The sequence below is a fragment of the Strigops habroptila genome, chromosome 5 (genome assembly GCF_004027225.2).
Source record: "Strigops habroptila isolate Jane chromosome 5, bStrHab1.2.pri, whole genome shotgun sequence".
Taxonomy (NCBI): Eukaryota; Metazoa; Chordata; class Aves; order Psittaciformes; family Psittacidae; genus Strigops; species Strigops habroptila.
Window position 1 is genome coordinate 62,287,226 of NC_044281.2, and position 15,784 is coordinate 62,303,009.

A 15,784-nucleotide genomic window follows, 5' to 3' on the forward strand; every position below is an offset into this window, starting at 1 on the left:
CAAGGGATGTGGAAGATAACAGGAAGGGCTTCTATAGGTATGTAGCAAATAAAAGACAGACTAGGGACACCGTGGGCCCTCTCCGGAACCTATCGGGAGAACTGGCCACCCTGGATTTGGAGAAGGCTGAGGTTCTTAATGACTTCTTTGCCTCAGTCTTCACCAGCAAATGCTCAAGTTTTCGAAGGCAGATACAGGGACTGTGAGAATGAAGACCTCAGGCCCACTGTAGGAGAGATCAGGCTTGAGACCATCTTAAGAACCTGAATGTGCACAAGTCCATGGGACCTGATGAAATCCATCCACGGATCCTGAAGGAGCTGGCGAATGAAGTTGCTAAAGCACTGTCCATCATATTTGAAAAATCATGGCAGTCAGGTGAAGTTCCTGATGACTGGAAAAAGGGTAATATAACCCCCATTTTCAAGAAGGGGAAAATGGAAGACCCAGGGAACTAGATACCAGTCAGCCTCACCTCGGTGCCTGGCAAAATCTTGGAACAGTTTCTGCTGGAAAACATGCTAAGGCACATGAAAAACAACGAGGTGGTTGGTGACAGCCAGCATGGCTTCACTAAGTGGAAATCCTGCCTGACCAATTTGGTGGCCTTCTATGATGGAGCCACGGAACTGATGGACAGCGGCAGAGCAGTTGACGTCATCTACCTGGACTCGTTCGACACAGTCCCGCAGGACATCCTTGTCTCTAAATTGGAGAGACCCAACTTGATAGATGGACCACACAGTGGATAAAGAACTGGCTGGATGGCTGCACGCAAAGAGTTGTGGCCAATGGCTCAGTGTCCAGTTGGAGACCAGTAACGAGTGGTGTCCCTCAGGAGCCGGTGTTGGGACCTGTCTTGTTCAACATCTTTGTCAGCGACATGGACAGTGGGATTGATGCGCCCTCAGCGAGTTTGCTGAGGACACCAAGCTGTGTGGTTCAGTTGATATGCTGGAGGGAAGGGATGCCATCCAGAGGGACCTTGACATGCTTGTGAGGTGGGCCAATGCCAACTTCATGAAGTTCAACAATGTGAAGTGCAAGGTCCTACACCTGGGTCGGGGCAATCCCAGGCAGTGCTACACATTGGGCAAAGAAGAGATTCAGAGCAGCCCTGCAGAGAAGGACTTGGGGGTGTTGGCTGATGAGAAACTGAGCATGAACTGGCTTCAGTGTGCGCTTGCAGCCCAGAAAGCCAACCATATCCTGGCCTGCATCAAAAGAAGTGTGACCAGCAGGTCGAAGGAGGTGATCCTGCCCCTCTACTCTGCTCCCGTGAGACCTCACTTGGAGTACTGTGTACAGTTCTGGTGTCCTCAACATAAAAAGGACATGGAGCTGTTGGAGCGAGTCCAGAGGAGGGCCACGAGGATGATAAGAGGGCTGGAGCACCTCCTGTGTGAAGACAGGCTGAGAGAGTTGGGGCTATTCAGCCTGGAGAAGAGAAGGCTGCATGGAGACCTCATAGCAGCCTTCCAGTATCTGAAGGGGGCCTATAAGGATGCTGGGGAGGGACTCTTCATTAGGGACTGTAGTGGTAGGACAAGGGGTAACGGGTTCAAACTTGAACAGGTGAAGTTCAGGTTAGATAGAAGGAAGAAGTTCTTCACAGTGAGGGTGGTGAGGCACTGGAACGGGTTGCCCAAGGAAGTTGTGAATGCTCCATCCCTGGCAGTGTTCAAGGCCAGGCTGGACAGAGCCTTGGGCAACATGTCTTAGTGCAAGGTGTCCCTGCCCACAGTAGGTGGTTTGGAACTAGATGATCTTAAGGTCCTTTCCAACCCTTACCATTCTATGATTCTAAGTTGATATGGGAAGTTGTCCAAAGAGGGATAGGTTTAAAATAAAATTCAGGATTATGGCCATGACTGATACAAATTGATGTGTCACATTTTTCAACCCAATCACATTTAGAAGTGGCATTTCTCTCTTCTCCCCTAACAAATGCTCTTTGCTTTACATTAATTTAGACAGGAGCCAGAGAGATGAGCAAAGTGTGCTAAATATGGGCCATGCAATTCTGATACACACGAGCACTATTGTAAAATCTGAAACATGAAGACAAAACCTGTAAGGAACAGCAGTTTCTACCAGGTATCTGCTGAAATCAAAGGCAAGAAAGAAAACTTTAAAAAAAAAAAACTACTTAGAAGTTAAAATCTCATCAGTTCTGGAGGAAAATGCACTGCTGGGAAGAGAGGAGCAGTGAACCTTTTGAGGTCACATCAGAATTTTGCATCAACTGCATTCAGAGCTGCAGCAAGATAAACCCACCCAACTCCACGCTACTCTCCTCCATATCGGACAGGACCCATATCTGCTCACCATGTGGTTTACTTCTCTAAGTAGTTAGAATTACGATAGTACTCAAGGCTTTTCCAAACAGTAGATAAAAAAATTACTACGGACAAGTAATTTGAATGTCTGCTGAATTAGGCTATCAGAGAAATAAGAATGTATTTCTTTATTAATCATTTTTTAATGGCAAAGGCAAGATTTTATTTTTTTTTAATTAATAAAAACCAACCAAAACTACTCCCTATTCCAAATGCAACAGATGTTAGAAAATCAAGACAAAATCACCTCAGTTTTCTACTCACTTAAAAGAGTTGGCATGTTCCACTCCAGAGACAGTCCCATCTTTGGCACGGGCTCCCACACATGGGCTATACAACAGCATCAAGATGGTCATAGAGTATTTAAAGACGAAGAATATGAATTCTGCTATTTTTGAAATGACGGGAATCCACAAGTGACCAAAACACTGCTGCTTTCTCCTTGGAGCACCCAATCATTCCCTTCAGTCTCTGGTTGCCAGAGGAAGCAGCACCATGCTTAGAACCAGGCATGGTCCCCTCTGTGTCACAAGCGATCTTTTGCCTGACACAGTCCTTCTTCGTCAGCTGTGCTCTCTGTGAATGAGGCATAAGGCCTTGGTCCTGGAAGAAGTTACAATTGTTTTACAGGGACAGGTGCTATTCAGTGAATGGTATTGCCTGGCGATGGCAAAAGTTCCCATTACCGTACTCTGTCAAAGAAGTAATTTGGCACAACCTCACATCATCTACATTTCCTGCAGAGTTAACACAAGTTTCACAGCTCAGCAAGGCCAGCTGATCTTCCCCCGACCCACTATAGAGGACAGTAGCCATTCAACTTAGAAATTGAAATAGCCTAAAAAGTGTTCACATCCAAATCTTAGGAAACATTAAGTATCTCAGCTGAAAAAGCTCCCTTTTCCTTGTCGCGCTGTTTCTGCAAAGCCAAGCGGCTGTCTTACAGTGCTCAATCAATGTTAACTAACAGCTTCAAGCAGGAAACAACGTAACACACATCCAAATGTTTGAGTGCTCATGGATTGTTTTTTTGTTTTGGTGGGCATGTTTTTTTTAAAGAAAAAGAAGAGTTCTCTAGGAAGAAGGTGCCATCTCTGCCTGAAAAAAAACACTGATGGCAAAACTGCACCCGGTGGCATTTAGCTGGAGCAAAGACTGAGCATGAATCCAGTGTAGTCAGTACCAGCATCCTTACAGCAACTGTTCACACCACGAAATTCCCTTCACAAACACTGATTCTGCTCAGACTTTCCAGACTGGCAAAACAGAGATATCACTTCAGTCTGGTCTTGTCCTGTCTGCAGGTTATGAATTAGAACACTTCTCTAATTAGACATCAACTGTGGAATTAGAAGGTGGATTATTTTTAGCAATTGTCTGATTGAGCCAGAGCCACAGACAGTTGTAAATTAGTCATTGCTTTTTCTAAGACTGTATTCTACACATTAACTTCCAATGCAATATTTAGTATCTCTTCAAAAGCCATAATGTATCAGTCATCTTTGCAGGGAAGAGAGGAAAGAGGAAGCAGCTATGATGTGGCTGAGAAGAAACTTCTTAAGATCTTCAGGTTCCTCACTCAAAGCCTAGAAAGAATGGCAAAGTGAGATGTAAAGGTCTGGAAAGGCACAGCTGCTTTCACACACAGTGGTGAAGACACAAGCTCGAGTAACCCATCTCTCTGACAGCTGTACTGTTGGAGTGGCATCTTTTATATAGAAGGCCCAGCAACAGCATACTGTGCTGTTTTATTGCTCACCAGGTTAAAGCATGACTTAGCCTGTCAGATTTTCTTCCTTTTTTTTTTGGCACATTCCGAAAAGGGAAGAAGAAAACGCCCATGAAGAAAGGCTCGGCTGAGAAACTTGCCAACTCTCCTTGACTCACATGGGTTGCTTGAGATGGAGGATAAACAGCACCTCAGAAAAGCAGGTCTGTGCTGCAGTATGTCCATGTTACTGGCGTCAGAGGGATGAGCCATGTACAGTCCAGCTACTTTCTGCTCCCATCCCCTGCTGACAAGAATTACTTTCAGACTAGAACCAAACAGTTTAATCGTCATCTTAAATTCCCTGTTACTGGCTCATACGTTTCTCATACACATTAGTTAGATTACATCAACCACGAAGACCTGTCCACGAGCCACACAGGACTCAGCCCAAAGGAGGCCAGTCAGAGATTGTATCATCAGCTGTCTGAGTTTCTCCTTCCTTATTCACGGAAGCAGCAATGCAAACCATGCGTCAAGGGATGAGTATGGGCTTTGTGGGGTCATGTGGAAAGGCATATAATACCAAAGCACCAAGATGCAACTGGCAAAAATACCTTCCCTAAGCAGAGCATCCATCCTGCAGCAGAACCAACCCTGCAGCTTCCTCCCACAGCTCCTTCACCAGACACAGCCAGGCTAAGCCAGAAAGGCAGCTGATAAGCAGCCAACCAGCAGCCTAACCAGCAGGATGCCTGCAGGGCACCACAGCCCTGCCAAGCCCGTGCAAAGCACCTGTAGCACCGCACAGTGAGAACAGACCAACTGAAAAACTTCTCAGTAAGCATTCAAAGATGGATAAGACAGACTGAACACGTGTCCCAGCTGACAACTAGAGCTCGAGTACACAGAGCGAGCAAACAACTGTAACAAATGTCTAACAGACACAATGGAAGATCACAGCCAAGAATAAAATGCATGATGTATCTAATTCCCTTTCTATATAAGGAACTGATCCTGGCTCCACTTCCTTGCTCTCAGGCAGCTGGACCACACAATGCTATGCTTGCTTCTTGCCAGGGTATCACTAACGAAGGCAAGTGAGTGAGAAATCTTATCTTGAATCTGTGTTCAACAGTAACTGAGCTGGGATCCTTGCCTTGTGGTTGGAGAAGGTGATATCAACACCTCTAGAGAATAAAAGTCTAGGCCTGGTGCAGCTACAAGTGCCTCTGGGTCCCAAAACACCAAATGCTGACCACGGGAGACTGATCCTGGCATGATGAAAACCACAAGAACACTACAAAGCATACACCAGACTTACCCTGCTGCATGTAGGGAGATGCTTCCACACTTCACTACGTGCACCTCAGATGCAGCCTTACTGAGCAGGAGTAAAAAGCAAGGAGCACTTAGTCAACCCTGGTACGAGGCACAGGGCTCTGGCAGGGCCACCTCCTGCTGCTTGGAATGCACAGTTTTGAAGCTGCAGTTCTAATCTACCACTTGCACATTGCCTTGCTAGAAGCAAAGCCACACATTTAATTTAAGCAAGTAATCAGATGGATCAGGAAAGGTCAAAGAGGAATAATTTTGAACCTCTTGCCATTTGAAAAATACAGCAGAGTTGCGAACCCCACCTTCTCGCTGATTTGCCTGGAAAACATCACAGTGCAGTTCTACACTCCCAGGAGGGCACATAAAAGGAATCTCATGCCTAAAAGGCCTTGGGAATTGCAGAGCTCCACAGGTGTAGCAGAGCAGGACTCTCACACCTGCCAGAGCATGTAGCAACTTGTACAGAACAACACAGAGACCTTTCAAGCCTTGCAATTTTGTGATGAAAGCAACTTGGTGAATATTTCTGCAGCATCTGAAAGAACTGTAGTGGTCTCAGCCTGAAGTTTGCCTCCCCTGCCAGGTCTGACCCTAAAGGGTACAAAATAGCTGAACGTCGCTGTCACAAGAATCACAGAAACAAACCACACGTTTCATGCAAAGGAACTGCTAAAACGCAGTATACAATTTTCACACCCAAAACAACAAGATATTTCAAGGCTACATTGTTAACACACTGCATAAGAACACTGATGCATTTAGAGGGCTGAATCTGATCTCATTTTCACTGACTTCTGCCTTGTTATGCCAAGAGCCAAGTCAAAATCCCCTTCCATCTTTTAATCAAACACGCTACTTTTTTTTAATTCCCCAGATCAAGCCAGCCTGACAAGACTCTTGTAATTTTACAAGGTAATCTCTCCTCCCTCCACCCGCCTTATGTTATCAAACATTAATTCTGGGAAGAGTCTACCACACTGTGCCAGCTCTAGTTTAGTAACTATGCGTAACCTTTTCCCCTAGGCTCTTACAGCTCTTGCAATGGAAGAAGGCCATCCTATGGGCAGAAGGATTAGCACAGTCTGATGCCCTACAGTTTGGTATTCTGGGGTTGCAGGCTTCATAAGAGCCGTTCACTCATGTGAACTATCTTGCGCCTAAAAAACTGTTATCTCCATGCACCTCGGTGCAGGGTGAGGCTGCAACTCTAGGTCATGACATTGCAATTTACATTCCCTTCTTCCTGCAACACCTAAAGTTCCACCAAATACTTGACATCTACCCAACAGGTTCAGAAGTTACATGCAGTGTTATTGCATAAGCCCACTTCCCCTTGGAAAGCAGGCTAAAAATACGTAATTTTTAAAAAATCCAAGAACCTTACAAAAAACATTATACAGATGACAATTGAGTTGCAGGAAACTAAGGTACACACTGGTGAAGTATCTTAAACCAGAAAAATAGAGGCCAGAAGCAGGAAAGAGACTTAAATTTCCTGACTCTCACAACAAACCTTCAGCTGCAAGTGAACTTCCTCTTCTTTTTAGAGCTAAGCAGGTTGGTTTTGTTTTGTTTTTTAACTCTTTACAACAGGACAGCATTTCATTCAGTATGCATTTATGCTGTTCAGCAGAAGAAAACCCTCTCGAGATCATTTGCAATGTCAAAGGGCAGCAACTCCTCTGCAAGTCTTCAGTCTACTTGCTTTTAATATATACATGCGCATATAACACACACATTTTATAGAAGCAGCTTTAGTGTAAATGATTGGTCACAGATTGTGCTAGAGAAAACACACTGACAACAACTATCCTTTCCAGGCCTGGTGCTTCCAGGACAGATTTGGCAGGCAAGAGCTAGATGAAAATGACCCTGAAAGCTATGAATACAATAATCACATTTAAACGGACAACATTTGGATGCAGAACTACAAGGGAAATGAACTTCATTTACCTGAAAGGAAGGAAAAAACAAAGCCTCCTGTTAACTTCAGAAAGAGCCAGACTGCTCCCATGTGTATTTTCCTCTTTGTCATCACCTACGGTAAACTATTACCCTAGTGCTCTTCATGTAGCTCTGCTAGGTCAGACTTCACCAGGCTTATCAAGAACAGAAAAGCCACTGCCAACTTTCACTTTCTATTTATTGCAGCAGAGTTCATTGTGCTGTTAAGTGCAAGTTCCTTAAGAGTGGTCTGCTGAAGGAGGCCACGGGAAACGGGCAAAAGTAGGACAAAACCCCATTCAGACACGGCAAGAGGAGACATTTGCAAGAATTTCTTGCTATAATGTGGCCCATGTTATGAAGGCATGGCAGAACCTTATATTGCATCACTCCCTGTATTTCAATCCATCAATCTTCTCATAAATATATATATACACAGAGAAAAACACATACACACACAGAAGCTATGGAATCACAGAATGCTTTGAGTTGAAAGGGACCCTCAAGATCATCTAGTTTCACACACATAAACCCCTTTCTTCCTCCTCCACAGGCAGGGACACCTTCCACCAGACCAGGTTGCTCCAAGCCCTGTCCAACCTGGCCTTGAACACTGCCAGGGATGGGGCAGCCACAGCTTCTCTGGGCAACCTGTGCCAGCGCCTCACCACCCTCACAGGGAAGATTTTTTTCCCCCTATAAATATGCTTTTATCTTTTAAATATGCCACGTTTTTCCATTAGCCTTTCTCTTCTGATGCTTTCGTAGTTACAAGAGATTATAACAAGGATTGGCCTAGTAGTGAAACACCCTCAACAGCACGCTGCGCTTTTACAACTAGAAATAGAGGGATCAGAGAGATTAATCCTCTGTCCTGGACGACAGGAGGAGCCAGTGACAGTGAAAGCAAATATAAATAGGCAGGGAAGGCTCTTTGTCTCGTTACAGCCCCCTCTGGTTTCAAAGGAGGCTCTTCCACCATGAAATGCCTTAAGAGGTCATTATGAATAAAATGAGACAAAGGCATCCCCTTTGTAAGCCCTGCAGTAACCAGGAAAGGAGGAACTCCCACTAATAATCTCCGTGACATCACCTTCCCTCTCCCAGGAAGGTAACGGCCAGGTTCAGCCCCACTGCCAAGAGAAGCACTTACAGTAGCAAGGTTTGACTGAATACTTCCTCAGTATTTTATTGGTGCTATAGGGCAGGTTGTGCACAGCAATTCTGTTGCTGTGACTCCAACTGCTGTCCCCAAGCAAATTCTTGTGTAACAAGAAAGCAGAACTTAAAACCCAACTCTGGCAACAGGAACAAAAGCACACACACCCCTTCCCTACCCCCACCTTCAAGCTGCACCGATGTCACAGAGTTATTAGCAGTAAGTAAGTCTGAGTGATAAATTATTCTGGTCATTAGAATCAGCAGATCAGACCCAGGGGAAACCTATCTGTTTATTAAGAAGTGGATTTTTATTTGCTTGGGTTTTGTTTGAGGTTTGCTTTGGTTTGTTTTTCTGCAGGTACTCTCCCTTGCAGGCTCAGTACACACAATAAAGAAGAACTGAAAGGCTTGTTAAAAACAAAGTATAAATTATATTCGAGAGGAAGGAAGGCACCAAGGATTTATATGCTTTTAAAAAAATCAGCAACTTAGCATGAAATCTTGCATCTTTTTTTTTTTTTTTTAAATAATTTTTTTAACTTCTTTTTTGGTTGTTACCCTAGATCCTTCTATCTTTCTTTCTTTCTTTCCCCTGTGTCTTATCCAACTGACCCTTTGATTCAAAGATAAATGTTTCTCATCCTGTGTACAGGACATGACAGAAGTCAAGCTATCTGCTCTGGGAAGAACAGCCAGGAGTATTTTTATTCCCTGTAACGCACCTGATGGTGTGTAAACACACGATCTTACTGAAGCCATGGCCAAAACGGGGGACAAACTCACCCTTAGTGGTTTTCAGTCACCTGTTAAATGACAATCCTAAATCCAATGCCTGCTTTCCACAGGAGAAACTCCAGCACAGCAGTCTATAATTAGCCTCACATGCAGAATACATGGTGACATGTATTCCGTCCTCCTGACGCTTTTTGCAGTACACACAGAAACTTTAAGGGGCAGGTCTCAAGGTGTACCTAACTGATACATGGGATTTACCTACTCCATAATATGCAATATTTATATTCCATATTGATTCCGGCCACATATTCTGCAAGGTTTTATGACTGGGATCCTTAAATGAGTCTCCAGGGATAAAGTGCTCATCTACTAGTTAACATCAAACTATGGAAAATCTCAGCCACGACTTCTAGAATATTTCAATATTTTCCACCTATTAAACATATACCTGGCAACAAAATTTCCAGCACTGTTTTCAGCCAAGTTCAATCAACCACAACATTCTGCCAGGTCGATGGTTAAATTCAAGAGCCACCAATCTCCCCTACTTGCCTGCAGGTATCAAAAATGAACTCCAGAGAGGTGCCTGTTTTACAAGATAGAGAAGCTTAACAGTCATTTTCGTATATCTTTGATTTAAAAAGGCCTAAACCTGATAACCAGCTGGGCACATAATAAAGGTCAGCCTTCCCCCTTGTCCCTGGGGAAAGAAACTGCAAGCGCTAGAAACTACTGATGGCTGAGATATCTCTTGCTGTTTCTGAACTGTCTGGCTGTTTGGTGATGAGTTCATTTAAGAATAACACAGCTCTTAAGGCATATCTTTAATTGCAAAAAGACTGTGCTTCCAAGGGCTCTTGTTCATTTACCCACCCCAGAATCAATAAACACAATGTAATCTGTTATTTGGCTTTTTTAATGCTTCATATGAATGTGGTTAGATATCTTGATAAAAGACCCACAAATACATTGTGGGAAGCAGCAAAAATTAATCTGTTTTGGAAATGGTGAGTTCTTTGGAGAAGTGGTGTTTTCAGTAAAATCCAGACAACAGAACGAGTAAAACTGGCTCTAAGTAAGTGAAGAGGGTTTCAAGGACCCAGAGCTGTGAAACTTTACAACAAACAAAGCCCACCAAGCAAGTTTAATGCCAGCTCTGCTATGCCAAAGTAAGTTGCCATCACATCTTTGCAGTCACTGCACAAGTCAGCAAAACAGAAGTCACAATAAACCCAACACAAGTTCTCCCTCACTGTCAAAATTAATACAGTGAATTAGATGCATGGCTTGCGTAGTTCACTCAGTTCCTGTGCTAGCTACCAGTAGATGCCCCAGAGAAAAAACTGGAGCAGACAATAACTGGATAGCTTGTTCCCCAGGAAGATTTCCCCTCCGACACCTTATGCCCTAGACGTGCAGTTTTTACCAGACTTGTAGTTTTCCATTCTTTACAGCCTTCTACAGCTTCGCTATTCATTATTTGTCTGCCACATGCAGACGCAGTCCAAGTACAGTGATGCCCAGGCTGTATGCAAGCACCTTCCTTCAAAGCCTGTTCATCTTCTAAAGCAGCCCAGCTACAGCCTCTTACAGAATACTAGTGAGACATTTCTACAGGATCAAGATTCTTTATATTCTGGGGGGAGGAAGGATAGGACCAGAACAAAACAAAACTAATCACAATAAAAATAATAGTATTAAGAATATATATGTAATAATAAGAAAATCTGAAAAGAATAACGCTTCATTCCTGTTTTCATTTTTCCTGCCAAATGGCCATGCTCACTTTACTCTTCACCACTTCTGAAGCTGGCTACCAATGAGTTGCATTAAGGCTGACTGCTTCTGAGGCATTATGGCAGGAAAGACCCATAGCAGTAAACTTCTTTTTCTTAAGCAGCAGAATCAATTCAGGACTCGTAAGAACCACCTACCACTCCTTCCTTGAGTGGCATTACTACTGGGAGCTGTCACCCTCCTGCAATGATCAGCCTCCCCCACTAACATCAGTGTCTGGAAAAGCAGTAAGGAAATCACACTGGCAGAGAAGAGACTTGGGAACGTTGCCCTAAGTACATGTGACAGCCTCAGCAGCTGGGAAGACTGAACCCTTTCACCCTTGAACATGGAAGAGCTGCTTGTCCAAAAGGTTAGACCTAAAATAACAGGAGGGTTTTTTGTGGTTTTGTTTGTTTGTTTTGTTGGGTTTTTTAATCTCATCCTGAAAATATGGGAAGTTCACCCAGCGTGTGGAATTAATCTATCTTCATAACACTTAAGACTGGGCAAAAGCAGCCAGAGAACAGGTGGATTTTCTAGCACTGGAATTGTAACTGCCTCATCTGGACACCTCCACCAATTCTGGCCACATATTCATACACTGAGTCATAAAAGGATTGCAGCCTTTCTTCCAACATGACAACCCAGAACAGAAAATTGCTTCTTTTCAACTAGTTTACCTCTATAAGCAAAACTGCTGACTAAGGCCAGCTGATAGCCAAGTTAAAAAAAACCCAAACAACAAAACAAAACCAAAACAACAACAAAAACCCCAACACCGTAACAATAATATTCAGTGAACTGTGATTTTTTTAAGTTCACATCAGACTGTAACCGAAGTCCCACGAAGTCCCCAGCACAGGGGCAGTTGTTCAGGCTGCAATAGTTCTATCAGTTTCAGCAACCCTAGCAGAATCAAACGCTGGGGAACGTCTCACTTTCTCGAAGCAGCTACAGAGTTGCTCGGGGGAGTCTGGCACCAAATGGTTTGGGCCATAGCTGAAAAGCTGCCAACGCCCCCTCAGCAGGGATTGCCCTGGGTGCTGGGCACACACGCCAGGACCCTCCGTGTTTCCAGCAGTCCTGCTCCAGAGGAAGACTTAGCACAACGCCACATCAGTTTAAGTTCATCAGCACTGACAGATTTCAAAGAAAACATATTAGGCTGGACAAATGTTTTTCAAAGAACACTTCTTTCCTCTGAAAATTTCTGACTAGGGCTATTACTAGATCAACCTCAGCCTCATCTGACACTGCTCCAGAACCAATTTCAGCAGCAAAACTTCATGACGAGTGCTGCTGCTTCAGCTGAAGTGTTACTGTCAGACCAGCTCTCCTCTTCCGCCCCCGTCTTCCTTCTAAGACCTCTTTCCACCTCCACTGAGGCTCTACCTAAACTGCCCCTGCTATGTTTATGCTGCTGGGTTACCGCACGGATTTGCTGTGCTTGGAATTCCTTTGCCAACTGCAAAGCCTAAGCTGTGTGCCCTCCTGCACCGCAATTCCAAACAAACTGGTTTCACATTGGCACGTTATAATTCTAGCTTTGCCTGCACTTCCAGCCTACCAAAAAGAGGAAAAGTTAAACTGTTACAGTTCAGAACAACTCGAGCACTACTCTATCTGCCAAGTAGCTCCAGAAAGCATGAAAGAATTCTGACTATTTCTCAGTCTGCCGTGAAACTTCACGATTCGTTAGGAACACGTTGTGACCAGCACATCTCGCATACGGTTCTACCTCTGGTGTATCTTCGTTCCATATCGCTAACTGAAAGCAAATCGGGGTCCTCCTCCAAATCGGACACCTGGTGCAAACACGGTGCCTTTCCCACCCAGCCGAGCCGCTCCCGGTTTCTCCTCAGCAACACTAATACCCCAGCCCCAACACGCACACCGACGAGCCAAGGCTGCGCAGACAAAGACCCCGGAGGTGGGAAAGCCTCTTACCGGTGAATCAGGTACCGCTTCCGCAGCTCCCGCAGAGGAACAGCTCCCGACACCCCCAGCGGAGCCTCCGCACCGGCCAGCGACGGGAGGCTCCGCCGCGGCCCCCGCCCCACGGCCGGGAGAGGCGGCCCCCGCGGCCGCGCTCCCTCCGGCCCCGGCCCCACGCCACAGCGGCCGGTCCCTCGGGGTACCCCCGCACCGCTGCCTGTTGTTCGCCGTCGGCACCGACCGGCGCTCAGAAAGCGGCTCACCTGCGGGCGGCTCCGCGGCCGGACCCAGGGCCGAGGTGGTGCCCGCAAGGGCTGGACGAGCGGCGGCCACAGGGCAGCGCCTCCCGGCCAGGCGGACCCTGAGCCGGACAAGCGGCACCGCAGGCAGCCGCCCCGGGCCACCGCCGCCTCACGGCCTCGCTCCCCGCGGCGGCGTCGGGCCCCGCCTCCCCGCACCGCCGGACCCAGCTCGGCCCCTGCGGAGGAAGCGGCAGCGCCGAAGACTCCTCACGGCCAGTGCGGCGGCCAAGCCTACCTTGGTGCCCCGCACAGGGCCCGGGCTGGCGGCTCCTCCTCCGGCTGCGACGGCTGCTGCTGCTCCTGCCCATGCCCGAGGCCGGGACGCGGCGGGCCGGAGGCTAGGGCGCTCCTGCGGGGCCGGAGCAACCCCGGCTCCTTGCCCGGCTCCTGTTTACCGCGGTCGGCCGGGCTGCCTGTCAGCGCGCCGCCCCGCCCCGGCCCGCCTCCGCCGCCATGGCAGGACGGGGAAGGGAGGGGGCCGGGACGCGGCTCCCTCGGGCGGGGAGGGTGCCTCAGGCGGGCAGGGCCCGAGCGCCTCCCGGGTATGCTGTATACGGTGCCCTCTAACTTTTAATAAATGGATGTATGCTATAGGCCCGACGAGGGGTTATAACCACATTCATAAGGTGTTTTGCATGAGTTACTCACCTGCACGTATTGATTTATCAACAGATTATGTAAACAGAAAGGTTCCAGTACTAAAAGGGTGCCGCAGTCTCTGTTGCTATTTTACACTTTCATTTTGCAAGTCGCATGCTTTAGTCATTTCTTCCCAAAGAGAAATCTCCTCAGGAATCTCACATGAGATGCTGGGGGGGTGGGGGGGGGGGCAAAAAAGTGAGAGTTGTGTAAGAAAATGCCAAAGGAGAGATTTCCTCTGTCCAGACGTGGTATCTAGCCCACTTGGGAATAAGTAAAAAAGAACAGGAAGACAGGCAGCCTCACTGAACTGCTTTTGTCAGTGCAGCACAGACAAGAAAGCAGAAAAAACCAGATAGAAACCAAAGAAAGCTCCTGACTTGACACTCAATTTCATTCACTAAACCTAGTCAAAGTTTTTCATCTCCTGAGTCTGCACTTTTTCACATCAATAATTTACAGAGTCCAGGGAGATGACATTTACCCTTAGGGAACAGTGAGAAATGCATAAAATGAGTAAAGTAACCCTTTTTGATGCAGAAAATAATGTTATAATAGGTTTTCAGAGCACAGAGAAGCTGGGCTGGAATTCTGTCCCTACATTTCAGTCAGGATGCAGCACACCCATATAGCAAAGGTGGGAGAAGCACCACCCACAGAGTACACGTCCCATCTTCTGGGGAAGAGGAGAGTGTGTCTGCAACTCCTTTTTCGTCCTATGTAGACTGAAGTTAAAAACCAGATACTCAGATTGTATCCCCTGATAAGATAGGGTATGGTAACATGCATATGTGATAATAATTATGTCCTCTTGATAGGCCATGTATTGTAACGCAGGCTTGTAAAAAGAATCCATTCCATCTTAAACTATACTACTGGCTTACCTTGAGGCCATGGGGGTATCTCAGGAGGTTTTTTATTTCCTTCATACTCTCCATCTGTTTTGTTGTGGGGATTATTAATCATTTCTCAGGCTAGGATTGTATCCCACTTAGGGAACAGCACAGCCCACCAGCCAGTACTATGCACCACACTAGGAAAAGGGCCTGTAGACACAACTGGAACAGAAGTAGAAATTATAGAGAAACACAGTGGTGCAGAGGGCAGATTTTCCAAGCAAACTAGAATAACTAATGATTATGCCTGAAATGAAAGCAGCTGCAATAAGCCACTAGTACAACACTGTTAATTCTCAAGGGAAGCAAAGTTCCTAAATTCCTTTGCAGAAATAAGCCTTCCCTGTGTTTTGCAATTATTACTTGACACTCTGTTTCCGCAGAAAGCTTGTCTAGTACTTTAACTGCAGGTCCCAAGTTAAAAGTCTCAGCAACAACGTCCTGAACACAGAGCTGCAGAGCTAAGACTAAAGCCTCAACGTTGAAGAGGAACCACTGCTGTGGAACATACTCTGTGTGTGCCTCACAGCTCTCAGTAGAAAATGCAAACCTAAGCCTTTGCACATGTTCCCCCTCCAAATTTGTAACTAATTTTAAAAATAGGGAAGAAAGAATAAACACAAGCTGAAGGCCACTAGTCAGATGGAAGTCTTAAATACTTCCAGCTAGCGTTGCGGTTCATTGCGGGAGGCCTTTAAAAAAACAAGGGAACAGAACATCTCCACTTTGCTAATTGGACACCTCTGGCTCAAAGTTAAGGGAAAACCGTAGTTGGGAATATGCACCTAGAAATGCATGTAACACTTAGCTGAAGATCCTGATGGGTCTGCAGGAAGAGCTGCCCCAATGCCCTGCACACGGAGCTGGAATGTGAGCACCCACGTGGCCTTTGTAGTTGCCATCAACAATAAATTCCTTTAAAGTCACTATAAGGGAAGTACCTTCATGCCCAGACGATTCCCATTCTTTCTAGAAGCAGCACAGATCTAGTATGGTTATGAAGATTAC

At 46.0% G+C, this 15,784-nt stretch overlaps 1 protein-coding gene across 3 annotated transcripts in view; it reads right to left on the reverse strand.

Annotated features, from left to right (window-relative positions):
* MARCHF8 (membrane associated ring-CH-type finger 8) overlaps positions 1-13,667 on the reverse strand; it is a 149,169-nt gene extending 135,502 nt beyond the window's left edge. The window contains exon 1 of one of the 3 annotated variants that reach the window (XM_030487835.1): positions 13,477-13,667. The gene's annotated coding sequence lies outside the window, so the exon portion shown is untranslated. Of the gene's footprint in view, positions 1-7,338; positions 8,556-13,476 lie in introns of those variants that run through there. The other 2 variants (XM_030487838.1, XM_030487836.1) reach the window with 2 other exon arrangements.
* Positions 13,668-15,784: the final 2,117 nt, after the last annotated feature.